Source organism: Leptonychotes weddellii, chromosome 1 (genome assembly GCF_054177405.1).
Source record: "Leptonychotes weddellii isolate Sample4059 chromosome 1, ASM5417740v2, whole genome shotgun sequence".
NCBI classification, from domain to species: domain Eukaryota; kingdom Metazoa; phylum Chordata; class Mammalia; order Carnivora; family Phocidae; genus Leptonychotes; species Leptonychotes weddellii.
Window position 1 is genome coordinate 6632305 of NC_138369.1, and position 12070 is coordinate 6644374.

Here is a 12070-nt window from a genome sequence, read left to right on the forward strand (position 1 = left end):
AGGGACTCCAGGATCATGACCTGAGCTGAAGGCAGACGCTCAACAGACCAGGCCAGCCACCCAGGCGCCCCCACTACTCTTTGTCTTGCGAAACTGAAAGTGTCCCCATTAAACACTAGATCCTCATTCCCCTCCCACAGCTCCCAGCTCCCACCATCCTACTGCCTGTCTCTACCAGTTTGATTCTTCTCGGGATCTCATATAAGAGGAAGCATTCAGTATTTGTCCTTTTGTGACTGGCTTCGTGCACTTAATGTTCTCAAGGTTCACCTACATTGTGGCAGGTGTGAGAATGTCCTTCCTTTTTAATTTGGAATGATATTACCCACGTTTTGTTATCATCTGTCGATGGGCATGGGGGTTGTTTCCATGATTTGGCTATTTCGAACGGCTTTGAACATGGAGGTACAAACATCTCTGAGGCCCTGCTTTCTGTGTTTTGTTTGTTTGTTTGTTTTTGGTTCTGTACCCAAAAGTGGAATTGCTGGGTCATATGGTAATTCGATTTCTAACTGTCAGAGGAACTGCTGTACTGTTTCCCACCAGCAGTGCGCACGGGCTCCTATTTCTCCACGTTCTCACCAGCACTTGCTATCCTAATGGGTGTGAGGTGGCCGTCACTTTCAAGTGTTAAGAAGCAGCTTCTGCCTTCATAGAACTGTGTCTTGGGTTAATGAAGTCATTAGATGAACCAGTGAGCAGCCCCAGGGAGAAGTAACAGCCAGAGAAACCCAAGAGAGCGAAAATCTCCTGGGAGAATCACAGCCACTGATTCCTTTCCCCAGGTCAGCCTGCGAGCGCACGTGTGGGGGGCATTCTGGGAACACTGGCTTGGGCAGAGCCAGGTTCTCCTTTCTCCAGTTCAGGCTTGGACAACCTGTTCTGCCACAATCTCACAGATGCCACTCCCAGGCCTAATTGGCACCGCAGGATGAGGTCAGTGAAAGACAGGGAAGAGAATGTACAGGAGAGGCAGAGACGAGGTGGCTGGAGAGGGGCCAGGTGGGACAGGCAATTGTCACACCCTCGCCCTGCTGCAGGATGCTCCGGCCACACACGTGGGTACCCATCCAAGCCCCACGGCCGGGGTGACCAGTCATTCCTGCTATGGCGCTCCATGAACAGGTGAAGGGAAAAGGATGGTTAGAAGCCACCTGAAATCAGTGCTTCCCAATGGGGGACCATTTTGTCCCCCAAGGGGCACCTGGTGATGTTTGGAGACATTTTTGGTTGTCAGAACCCTGGGGCTGGAGAGCAGTGGGAGTTTCTTTTTTTATGGGAATTATTATATTTTTTTAAGTTTTGTTTATTTAAGTCATCTCTACACCCAATGTGGGGCTTGAACTCATGACCCTGAGATCAAGAGTCACATGCTCTTCCAACGGAACCGGCCAGGTGCCCTTATGGGAATTACTTGTATTTCCTAAACTATTGAATAGCATTCTAAAACCTTAAACAGGATTCTGGACATGTAGGCCTACAGAACAGACAAATAAATACAAAAATCTACCCTACCCATTTGGAGTTGGAACTGGGAGTTAGATACTGGAGGGAGGGTGTTCTTTTTTACATAAAAGTCTCTGAAGTCACATAAATACAGAATACTTTATAGTAGTAGGTCAGGATTAAATACTAATCACTGAAGCATCATAACTTTTTTTTTTTTAAAGATTTTATTTATTTATTTGACAGAGAGAGACACAGCGAGAGAGGGAACACAAGCAGGGGGAGTGGGAGAGGGAGAAGCAGGCTTCCCGCGGAGCAGGGAGCCCGATGCAAGGCTTCAATCCCAGGACCCTGGGATCATGACCTGAGCCGAAGGCAGATGCTTAACGACTGAGCCACCCAGGCGCCCCTGAAGCATCATAACTTAATCAGTCTTGTAGACTGCAGGTTCTGTACATCTAACATGTAGAGACAGTCCCACCCTCAGCTGGCCCTGGGGGGGTCTCTGTCTCTACGTCAGTGCACGGACATCCACAAGTGGTGGGGGTTTCAGAGCCTGGCACCTGTGCCCAAGGGAAGCGGGAAAGACAGGGCAGAGAAAAGGAGGAGATGCTCTGAATGGTCAGCCCTGACCCTGGACCCCCTGTTAGAGGCTGGAGGGACTTGCCCTTAGTGAGTCTGTGACCACCCCTTCTCATCCTGATTTTTGTTTTGTTTTGTTCTTCTGTAGAAGTATTTTCCTTTTTCAATTTCTTTTTCTAAAATTGCGGTATGGGCGCCTGGGTGGCTCAGTCGTTGGGCGTCTGCCTTCGGCTCAGGTCATGATCCCAGGGTCCTGGGATCGAGTCCCGCATCGGGCTCCCTGCTCGGCGGGAGGCCTGCTTCTCCCTCTCCCATTCCCCCTGCTTGTGTTACTGCTCTCACTATCTCTCTCTCTGTCAAATAAATAAATAAAATCTTTAAAAAAAAAAAAATTGCGGTATAACTGGGGCGCCTGGCTGGCTCAGTGGGAAGAGCATGCAACTCTTGATCTCAGGGTCATGAGTTTGAGCCCCACGTTGCGTGTAGAGATTACCAAAAAAATAATAAAAATAAAAACTTAAAAAAAAAAAGAAATCCTAACACAATTAAAATAAATAAATAAATAAAATTGAGGTATAACTGACATACACCTACTATATTAGTTTTACTTGTACAATGTAATACTCAATATTTGTATATATTATGAAATGATCATCACAATGTCTAGCTAACATCCATCACTGTAAATGGTTACAAAATTTCTTTCCTTGTGCTAAAAACTTTTAAGATTTGCTCTTTCAAATATGCAACACAGTATTAACTATAGTCACTGTGCTGTACATTATATCCCCATGACATTTACTTTATAACTGAAAGTTTGTTACCTTTTGAGCCCCTTCACTCATTCCACACCCACTCCCACCTACACCTTTAGCAACTACCAATTGGTTCTCTGTATCCATGAGCTTGGTTTTGTTTTAGTTTAGTTTCTTTGATTCCACATATAATTGAGAACATTTGGTATTTATCTTTCTCTGTCCGACTTATTTCACTTGCTACAATGCACTCAACGTCCATCCCTGTTGTTGCAAATGGCAGCACTTCTTTCTTTCTATTTCATGGTTGAATAATATTCCCATCCTTGGCCTTTCAAATAAAAAACAGGCAGGGGGGCACCTGAGTGGCTCAGTTGGTTAATTGTCCAACTCTTGATTTTTGTTCAGGTCATGATCTCACAGTTGTGAGATCGAGGCCCGCGTCAGGCTCTGTGCTGGGCACGGAGCCTACTTAAGATGCTCTCTCTCCCTCTCCCTCTGCCTCTCCCCCTCCATGTGTGCACTCTCTCTCTCAAAAAATAAAATAAAATGAAATGAAATAAAATAAAATAAAAAACAAAGCAGGGTCCTGGTGGTGCAGACCCGGGTAGTTCTAGAGAGTGGACATGTTGGAGAGAGGACACAGAGGAGAGAGATGCCAATCCAACCCCATCTCTCCTTCACCAGTATACACCAAGCCAACCATCATCTGAGCAGCCACCAGTCAGTGGGACGGTCAGTCAGGCGGTGCTCAGTCACAGTAAAATACTAAAAGAAGAGAAAGAGCAGAAACCAAGAACACTGGACTCGCTGCCACAAGGAGGCTTCTACAGAAAAGGCCAAAGGCCCGAGCCCCAGGATGTCATTCAGGGACGAGTCCAGGCCCCAGTCCTCAGCGATGGATGAGGCCAATGATGGATAGAGGCCCCCGTTCCTGCTCAACACCCTACAGTCACAAGCTGGCCCCCCAAAGAGAGGATTACTGATCCCAAACATTAGTGATGCTGAGGTTGGGAACCCCTGCCTGAGATCATCTTTTAACAAACCCTTGATAAAATGCACCCAACGTGGGCCAAACCCCAACATATATGGCCTGCTTATTCACCCAGACAGAAGGGGGAGAAATGCTACATTTTAGATGTTTGCAGTTTATAGTCCCTGTGGCCAGCTTCATCCCAGCAAAGAAAAGAAAACAGACCTCCTTTGCTAAGCCCTGGGACAAAGACTGAATTTGTCAGTATGTCCATGCCCAAGGTGTCCAAAGAAATGGGATCTGGTGCCCACGCATTTCTAGTCTATTTTGGGGATGTGATGGTTCATTTTTGGTGTCAACTTGGCTCGGCCACAGTGTCCAGACATGCCAGCTCAAACGTTATTCTGGATGTTTCTGTGAGGGTGTTTTTGAATGATACTCACATAAATCAGTAGCCTTTGTGTAAAGCAGATTGCCCTTCATAGTGTAGGTGGGCCTCATCCAATCAGGCGAAGGCTGGATAGAGCCAGAGGCTGACCTTCCCTGCGCAGGAGGGGATTCCGCCAGCACACGACCGTGGCGCCCGTACCGTAGGATTGACGCTTCCTGTGTCTCCAGCCACCAGTTTTGGACTTGCCAGGCCATACAATCACTTGAACCCAATTCTCTAAAGTCAATTGGGCTGCCATCACAAAATTCCAGAAGCTGCGGGGCTAAACCACAGAAATTTATGTTCTCACAGTTCTGGTGACTAGGAAGTCCAAAATCACGGTGCCAGAAAATTCACTTTCTGGTGAGGGCTCTCTTCCTGGCTTATGGGCAGACCCCTTCCTGCTGTGTGCTCCCAAGGCAGAGAGAGGCAGAGAGAGGGGTGAGACTTACTGAGAGAGAGAGAGAGAGATGGAGCTCTCCGGTGTCTGGTCTTTTTTTTTTTTTTTTTTTAAAGATTTATTTATTTATTTGAGAGAGCGAGAATGAGAGAGAGAGAGTTCATGAGAGGGGGGAGGGTCAGAGGGAGAAGCAGACTCCCCGCCAAGCAGGGAGCCCGATGCGGGACCCGATCCAGGGACTCCAGGATCATGACCTGAGCCGAAGGCAGTCGCTCAACCAACTGAGCCACCCAGGCGCCCTCCGGTGTCTGGTCTTACAAGGACACTAACCTCATTAGATCCAGGCCCTCCCCCTTCTGACCTCATTTAACCTTACTTACCCCCTTACGGGCCTATCTCCAAATGCAGTCATGTTGGGGGTCAGTGCTGCCGTGTGAATTCGGGGGGACCTGATCCAGGTCACAGCAAATCTCCTACCCACGTGCACATCCGACTGGTTCTGTTTCTCTGGAGAACCCTGATTAATAGAGGTGAGACAAGACTTTCTAAAAAAACTAACTCCAGCACTGTTTGTTACAGACAACTGAGCACACACAAAAATGGTCACCTGGGTTCCTGTCCCCTCCACAGCTTCACATATCACCTACGGGCGGCCGACTCCCAGCCCATCTCCAGTGCTTTTTACAGCAGACGGAAAGAGTGCAGTGGTTAAGGGCACAGACACCAGGGCCGCTAGCCAGGGTCTGCAGGACTGTGTGACCTTGGGTAGATTATTAACCCTCTCTGTGCTTCATTCCAACTATAACTCAGGGCGATGACACGAGATACAGCATAGCGAGTGCTTAGGGTCACGTCTATGGACATATGGTTTTTAAGTGAACGGACTTTATTTAGAGCAGTTGTAGCTTTACAGAAATTTGAGCAGATAGTACAAAGAGTTCCCATATATCTCCTCTCCCCTTAAGATCATCATCATTTCCAGGGGCACCTGGCTGGCTCAGTGGAAAGAGCATGCAACTCTAGATCTCGGGGTTGTAAGTTTAAGCCCCACATTGGGTATAGAGATTCCTTAAAAAAAAAAAAAAAAAATCTCCATAGTTTCCAGTTTTCCCTATTATTAACGTCTTGCTTTAGTGTGGAACATTTCTTTCTCTCTCTCTTTCCCTCTTTCTCTCTCTAAAATAAATAAATAAATCTGAAAAAAAAAAAAGACATAAAAAAAGGGGTGCCTGGGTGGCACAGTCGGTTAAGCATCTGACTCTTGGTTTTGGCTCAGGTCATGATCTCAGGGTCGTGAGATCAAGCCCTGTGTCAGGCTCCACACTCAGCGTGGAGTCTGCTTGGAATTCTCTCTCTCCCTCGCCCACTGCCCCTCCTCCTGCTCATGCGCATGCTCTCTCTCTCTCAAATAAAGAAATAAATCTTAAAAAAAAGACATAGTATGGAACATTGGTTATCACTGAAATTTACTACAATTGAACTAATTTTGATATGTTACTATTAAATAAAGTTCACAGTTTACATTAGTTTTCACTCTTGATGTTGTACAGTTTTTTTTTAAAGATTATTTATTTATTTATTTATTCATAAGAGACAGAGAGAGAGAGAGAGAGAGGCAGAGGGAGAAGCAGGCTCCCTGCTGAGCAGGGAGCCCGATGTGGGACTCGATCCCAGGATCCTGGGATCATGACCTGAGCTGAAGGCAGACGCTTAACCATCTGAGCCACCCAGGTGCCCCTTGATGTTGTACGGTTTTTAAAAATAAGCTTTAGGGGTGCCTGGGTGGCTCAGTCAGTTAAGTGTCTGCCTTCAGCTCAAGTCAGGATCCCAGAGTCCTGAGATCAAGCTCTGTGTTGGGCTCCTTGCTCAGTAGGGAGCCTGTTTCTCCCTCTCCCTTGCTGCTCCCCCTGCTTGTGCTCTCTCTGTCAAATAAATAAATAAATAAATATTTTAAAAAATAAAATAAATTAAATAAGCTTTCTTTTTTTAGACCAGCTTTAGGTTCACAGCAAAATTGAGAAGGTATAGAGATTTCCTATATACCTCCTGCCCCCCATGATCAACATCCCCCACCAGAATGGTATCTGTTGTAATTGACAAGCCTACATTCATACATCATTATCACCCAAAGTCCACAGTTTGCATTATGGTTCACTCTTGGTGCTGTACTTTATAGAAATTTAGACAAATGTGGAAGGACATGTATCCATCATTACAGTCTCATACAGAGTATTTTTACTGCCCTAAAAATCCCCTGTGCTCCACCAATTCATCCTTCCCCACTCCCATTAACCCCTGGAAACCACTGATCCTTTTACTGTCTCTCGTTTTGCCTTTTCCAGAATGTCATAGAGTTGGAATCATACAGTATGTAGCCTTTACAGACTAGCTTCTTTCACTTAGCAATGTGCATTTAAGGTTCTGCCATGTCTTTTTGTAGTTTGATAGCCATCTCTTTTTAGTGCTAGTATTTCTGGATGGACCACAATTTGCTTATCCATTCACTTCGTTCAAAACTTGGTGGCTTTCAAGTTTTGGCAATTATGACTAAAGCTGCTATAACATTCTCGTACAAGTTTTTGTGTGGACATCGTTTTTTTTTTAAGATTTAATTAATTAATTAATTTAGAGAGTGAGTAGAGGGAGTTGCAGAGGGAGAGGGAGAGAGAGAATCTTAAGCAGACTCCATGCCAAGCCCAGAGCCCAATGCAGGGCTCAATCCCATGACCCCAAGATCATGACCTGAGCCGAAACCAAGAGCCAGATGCTCAGCCGACTGAGCCACCCAGGTGCCCCATGTGTGAACACAGTTTTTAACTCATTTGCATAAATACCAAGGAGCATGATTGCTGGATCATATGATAAGAGTAAGTTTAGCTTTGTAAGACATTGCCAAACTGTCTTCCAAAGTGGTTGTACCATTCTGCATTCCCATAATATTTTAATTTGCATATACATGGCCTAAAATAGTATGTGGTCCTCAGGAAGTGCTATATAAGTGTTAGCTATTATTGCTGATATTCCTATTGGTCCCTTAACACAGGCTTCCTTTAGCATATAGTACCCTTTGACTTGCTAATAAGCTCATCTCTTCAACACCTTTTAAAAAAAGGATTCTCGGGGAGCCTGGGTGGCTCAGTTGTTAAGTGTCTGCCTTCGGCTTGGGTCCTGATCCCAGGGTCCTGGGATCGAGCCCTGCATTGGGCTCCTTGCTCCATGGGAAGCCTGTTTCTCCCTCTCTCACTCCCCCTGCCTGTGTTCCCTCTCTCACTGTGTCTCTCTCTGTCAAATAAATAAATAAAATCTTTTTAAAAAATAATAAAAGGGGGTAGATCTCCCTTCCTGGATTGCTGCTCCTCCCAGTCACTAGACCAGAGCAGAGCTTGAGAGACACTGCTGTCCCCCAACCCCTACCCCCGATGTGTGATCCAGGACAAGTTTCTTTTCTTTTTTTTTTTAAGATTTTATTTATTCGACAGAGAGATAGAGCCAGAGAGCACAAGCGGACAGAATGGCAGAGGGATAGGGAGAAGAAGACTCTGCACTGAGCAGGGAGCCCGACTCGGGGCTCAATCCCAGGACCCTGGGACCATGAGCCGAGCGGAAGGCAGACGCCTAACAACTGAGCCACCCAGGCACCCCCCAGGACAAGTTTCTTAACCTCACGGCTCAGCTGCCTCACCTGGGAAAAGAACAGTGGGACGATCATAGCCGGAATCTCATCAGGTTGTAGAGAGGATTTCATCCCGGAACCCAGTGGTCCCTGGGGCGCAGCGACAGCATCACTTGGGAGCTTGCTATCAATGCAGGTTCTCAAGCCCTGCCCCAGATCTGCAGAATTGGATGCTCTGTGGGTGTGGCCCAGCCATCTGAGTGTTAGTAGGCCCTCCAGGGGATTCTGATAGCCACACTAAAAATGTGGATTCTAGCACACACTTAAATCTGGAGGTGAAAAAAAAAAGGTAATTTTAATCACGTGGTCACAATAGCTAGGAATTCCTTGTTGGAAGGACCCTGCCTTTCTCCGAGATCTGGCAAGCAGGCAGGATAAGTTGGGGAGTCTGTGGTCTTGCCCCACTGAAATCACTGCTTCCTCAGTTGTTCACAGATTTTTCCAGATGGCAGGACTAACATTGGGTACTTTTTATAAAAAATAAATTCCAGGGCTCCACCTGAGAAGGTCTCAGAACCTCCAGGAGATTCTCCAGGCTTGTGCTTGGAACAGCTCCCTTGCCAGGGTGCCCACTTGGTGAAGGTAGGAAGCACTGCACAGGCAAATTCTTTGCTGATTTCTCTAGAACATAACCTCTGTCAGGGCAGAGGAGTTGTGCAATACATATGAATAAATCAAGTAACGAATTAAGTTGTTTTTGTTGAATTGTCTTGCTCCCCAGTGTGACTGTAGCTCCCAGAGGGGAGCACCTCTTTCCTTTTTTATTTTTTAAATTAATTTTAATTTTTTTGAGGGGCGGAGGGGCAGAAGGTGAGAGGGAGAGAGGCCCCACGCACAGCAGAGAGCCAGACGCGGGGCTCCATCTCCCAACTCCGAGATCATGACCTGAGCCGAAATCAAGAGTCAGACGCTTAAACGACTCAGCCACTCAGGTCCCCCGCTTTCCTTTTTAATTTTCTTCTAGCAACTCCGTGTTTATGATTATCACGGAGAAGGGACCCAACATATCTCACGAGATCACTAATAGGCAGATGCACCTACTCGTGTATTCATCTGCCCAAATTCATGTAAGCGATGACAACCAGGTGAAGTCAAATAAGCAGACATTCTACACAGCTCGTGGTACAAAAGCCGGGTACTGAGTTCTACAGACTGCAGAGCACCATGCGTGATTCCTACAGACCACGAGGGAGAGTGACGCAACCGGAAGTTCAAATGTTCCAAGCTGCGAGACTGACGCACTGACCAGACCCCACTGCTGCTTCTGCTGATTCTTCAGGGGTGAAAACCCAGAAGGGCCACAAGAAATATGATTTCATACACACACACACATACACGCTCACTCACAAAAGCAGGAAAGCCCAAACAGGCCCAAATGAATATAGAAAGCCACTGAGCCCAAGTTTTCCTTTAAACATTGTCCTAAGCACTTTGCTGGCTTCCCTGGATGGCAGCTTAAAACAACCGAGAAAATGCAAGTAAGTGATCAGCAGCTTTGCTTTGTTTAATCCAACGGTATTATGTTTGTTTATTAGAATTTTCATCCCAAAGATCTGTAAGATCTTCATATATATTTAAAAAAATTCTTTAGGGATGCCTGGGTGGCTCAGTTAAGTGTCTGCCTTTGGCTCAGGTCACAATCCCAGGGTCCTGGCATCAAGCCCCCCATCAGGGTCCCTGTTCAGCAGACAGCCTGCTTCTCCCTCTCCCTCTGCTGCTCTCCCCTGCTTGTGCTCTCTCTCTGACAAATAAATAAATAAAATCTTTGAAAAAAATTCTTTGAAGACGACTTACACTGTGGTAGAAGCCAAATGCTTATATCATAACCAAAGCATACAATACTGTTTGGATTGATTAATTATCTGCATATTGATTTAAGTTTTTTTAACTGAAGTATAGTTGACATACAATGTTATATTAGTGGATATTAGGTGTAAACATAGTGATTCGACAATTGTATACATTACAATTTGACAATTCTACACGATGCTCACCACAATACGTGTAGTTACCATCTGTCACCACACAACGTCATCACAATATTATTGGCTATGTTCCACTACATAGCTAGAAATTTGTACCTCAATTTTTTTAAAGTAAACTCTGTGCTCATTGTGGGGACTGAACTCACAACGTCAAGATCAAGAGTTGCACACTCTCAACTAAGTCAGCTAGGCCCCCATAAATTTGTACCCCCTAATCCCCTTCACCTATTTCGCCCATTCCCTCAACACTTTCCCTTCTGGCAACCACCAGTTTGTTCTCCGTATTTATGATTCTGTTTCTGTTTTGTTTGTTTGTTTTTTAAGATTTTTAAAATTTATTTGAGAGAGACAGAGATAATGACAGAGATAGCGAGAGAGCATGAGCAGGGAGGAGAGGGAGAAGCAGGCTCCCTGCGGAGGAGGGAGCCCAATGTGGGGATCGATCCCAGGACCCTGGGGTCATGACCTGAATCGAAGACAGATGCTTAATGGACTGAACCACCCAGGCGCCCCTGTTTTTGTTTTTGTTTGTTTGTTTGTTTTCAAGATTCCACATATAATGAAATCAAGTGGTATTTATCTTTCTTGGTCTGACTTAGTTCACTTAGCATAATACCCCTAGGTCCATCCGTGTTGTCACAAATGGCAAGATATCGTTCTTTTTTATGGCTAATATTCATATATTCATATGTGCATATATAACATATATGCCACATCTTCTTTACCCATTTGTCTCCTGATGAACACTTGGTTGCTTCCATATCTTGGCTACTGTAAATAAAGCTGCAATAACCATAGGGGGACAGATATCTTTCTGTTTGTGTTTTCATTTTCTTTGGGTAAATACCCAGTAGTGGAATTACTGGATTACATGGTAAATTCTATTTTTAATTTTTTTGAGGAAGCTCCATACTGTTTCTACAGTGGTTGTACAGGTTTGCATTCCCACCAACAGTGCAAGAGGGTTCCCTTTCCTCCATGCCCTCAACACTTGTTATTTCTTGTCTTTTTGACCCTAGCCTTTCTGACAGGTGTGAGGTGATATCTCCTTGTAGTGTTGATTTGCATTTCCCTGATGATGAGTGCTGTTGAGCCTCTTTTCATGTGTCTGTTGGCCATCTGTAAATCTTCCTTAGGAAAATGTCTATTCTGGTCTTCTGCCCGTTTTTAATAGGATCATATGTTTTGCTAATACTGAGTTGTATAAGTTCTTTGCATATTTTGGATATTAACAACAGATGTCCTTTGCAAATATCTTCTTCCATTCAGTAGGTTGCTTTTTCATTTTGTTGATGGTTTCCTTCACTGCGCAAAAGCATTTTATTTTGGTATAGTCCCAACAGTTTATTTTTGTTTTTGTTTCCCTCACTTAAGACATATCTAGAAAAATGTTGGTAAGGCCCATATCCAAGAGATTATGGTCTATGTGTTTAGGAGTTTTTTGGTTTCAGGTCTCAAATTTAGGTCTTTAATCCATTTTGAGTTTATTTTTGTGTATGGTATAAGGAAGTGGTCCAATTTAATTCTTTTTGTATGTAGTTGTCCCATTTTCCTGACACTATTTATTGAAGAGACTATCTTTTGTCCATTATATATTCCTTAAGTTTTTTAATGGAAAATTTTATTGAGATCATTGTTGATTCTTATGCAGTTGTAGGAAATAATAGACTCCTCACTTTCTCAGTTTCCCCCAATGGTAACTTTTTTTTTTTTTTAAGTAAGTAAGCTCTATGTCCAAAGTGGGACTTGAACTCACAACCTCAAGATCAAGAGTCACAAGCTCTACCTGCTGAGCCAGCCAGGCGCCCCTGCTTTGTTTGTTTTTG

At 44.8% G+C, this 12070-nt stretch overlaps 1 long non-coding RNA gene across 1 annotated transcript in view; it reads right to left on the reverse strand.

The window, feature by feature from the left end:
* The window catches only part of LOC145720333 (uncharacterized), a 44720-nt gene that overhangs the window by 22280 nt on the left and 10370 nt on the right, over positions 1–12070 (reverse strand). The window contains exon 2 of the long non-coding RNA XR_014143251.1: positions 8269–8528. This is a non-coding gene — a long non-coding RNA (uncharacterized LOC145720333). The remainder of the gene's footprint in view (positions 1–8268; positions 8529–12070) is intronic.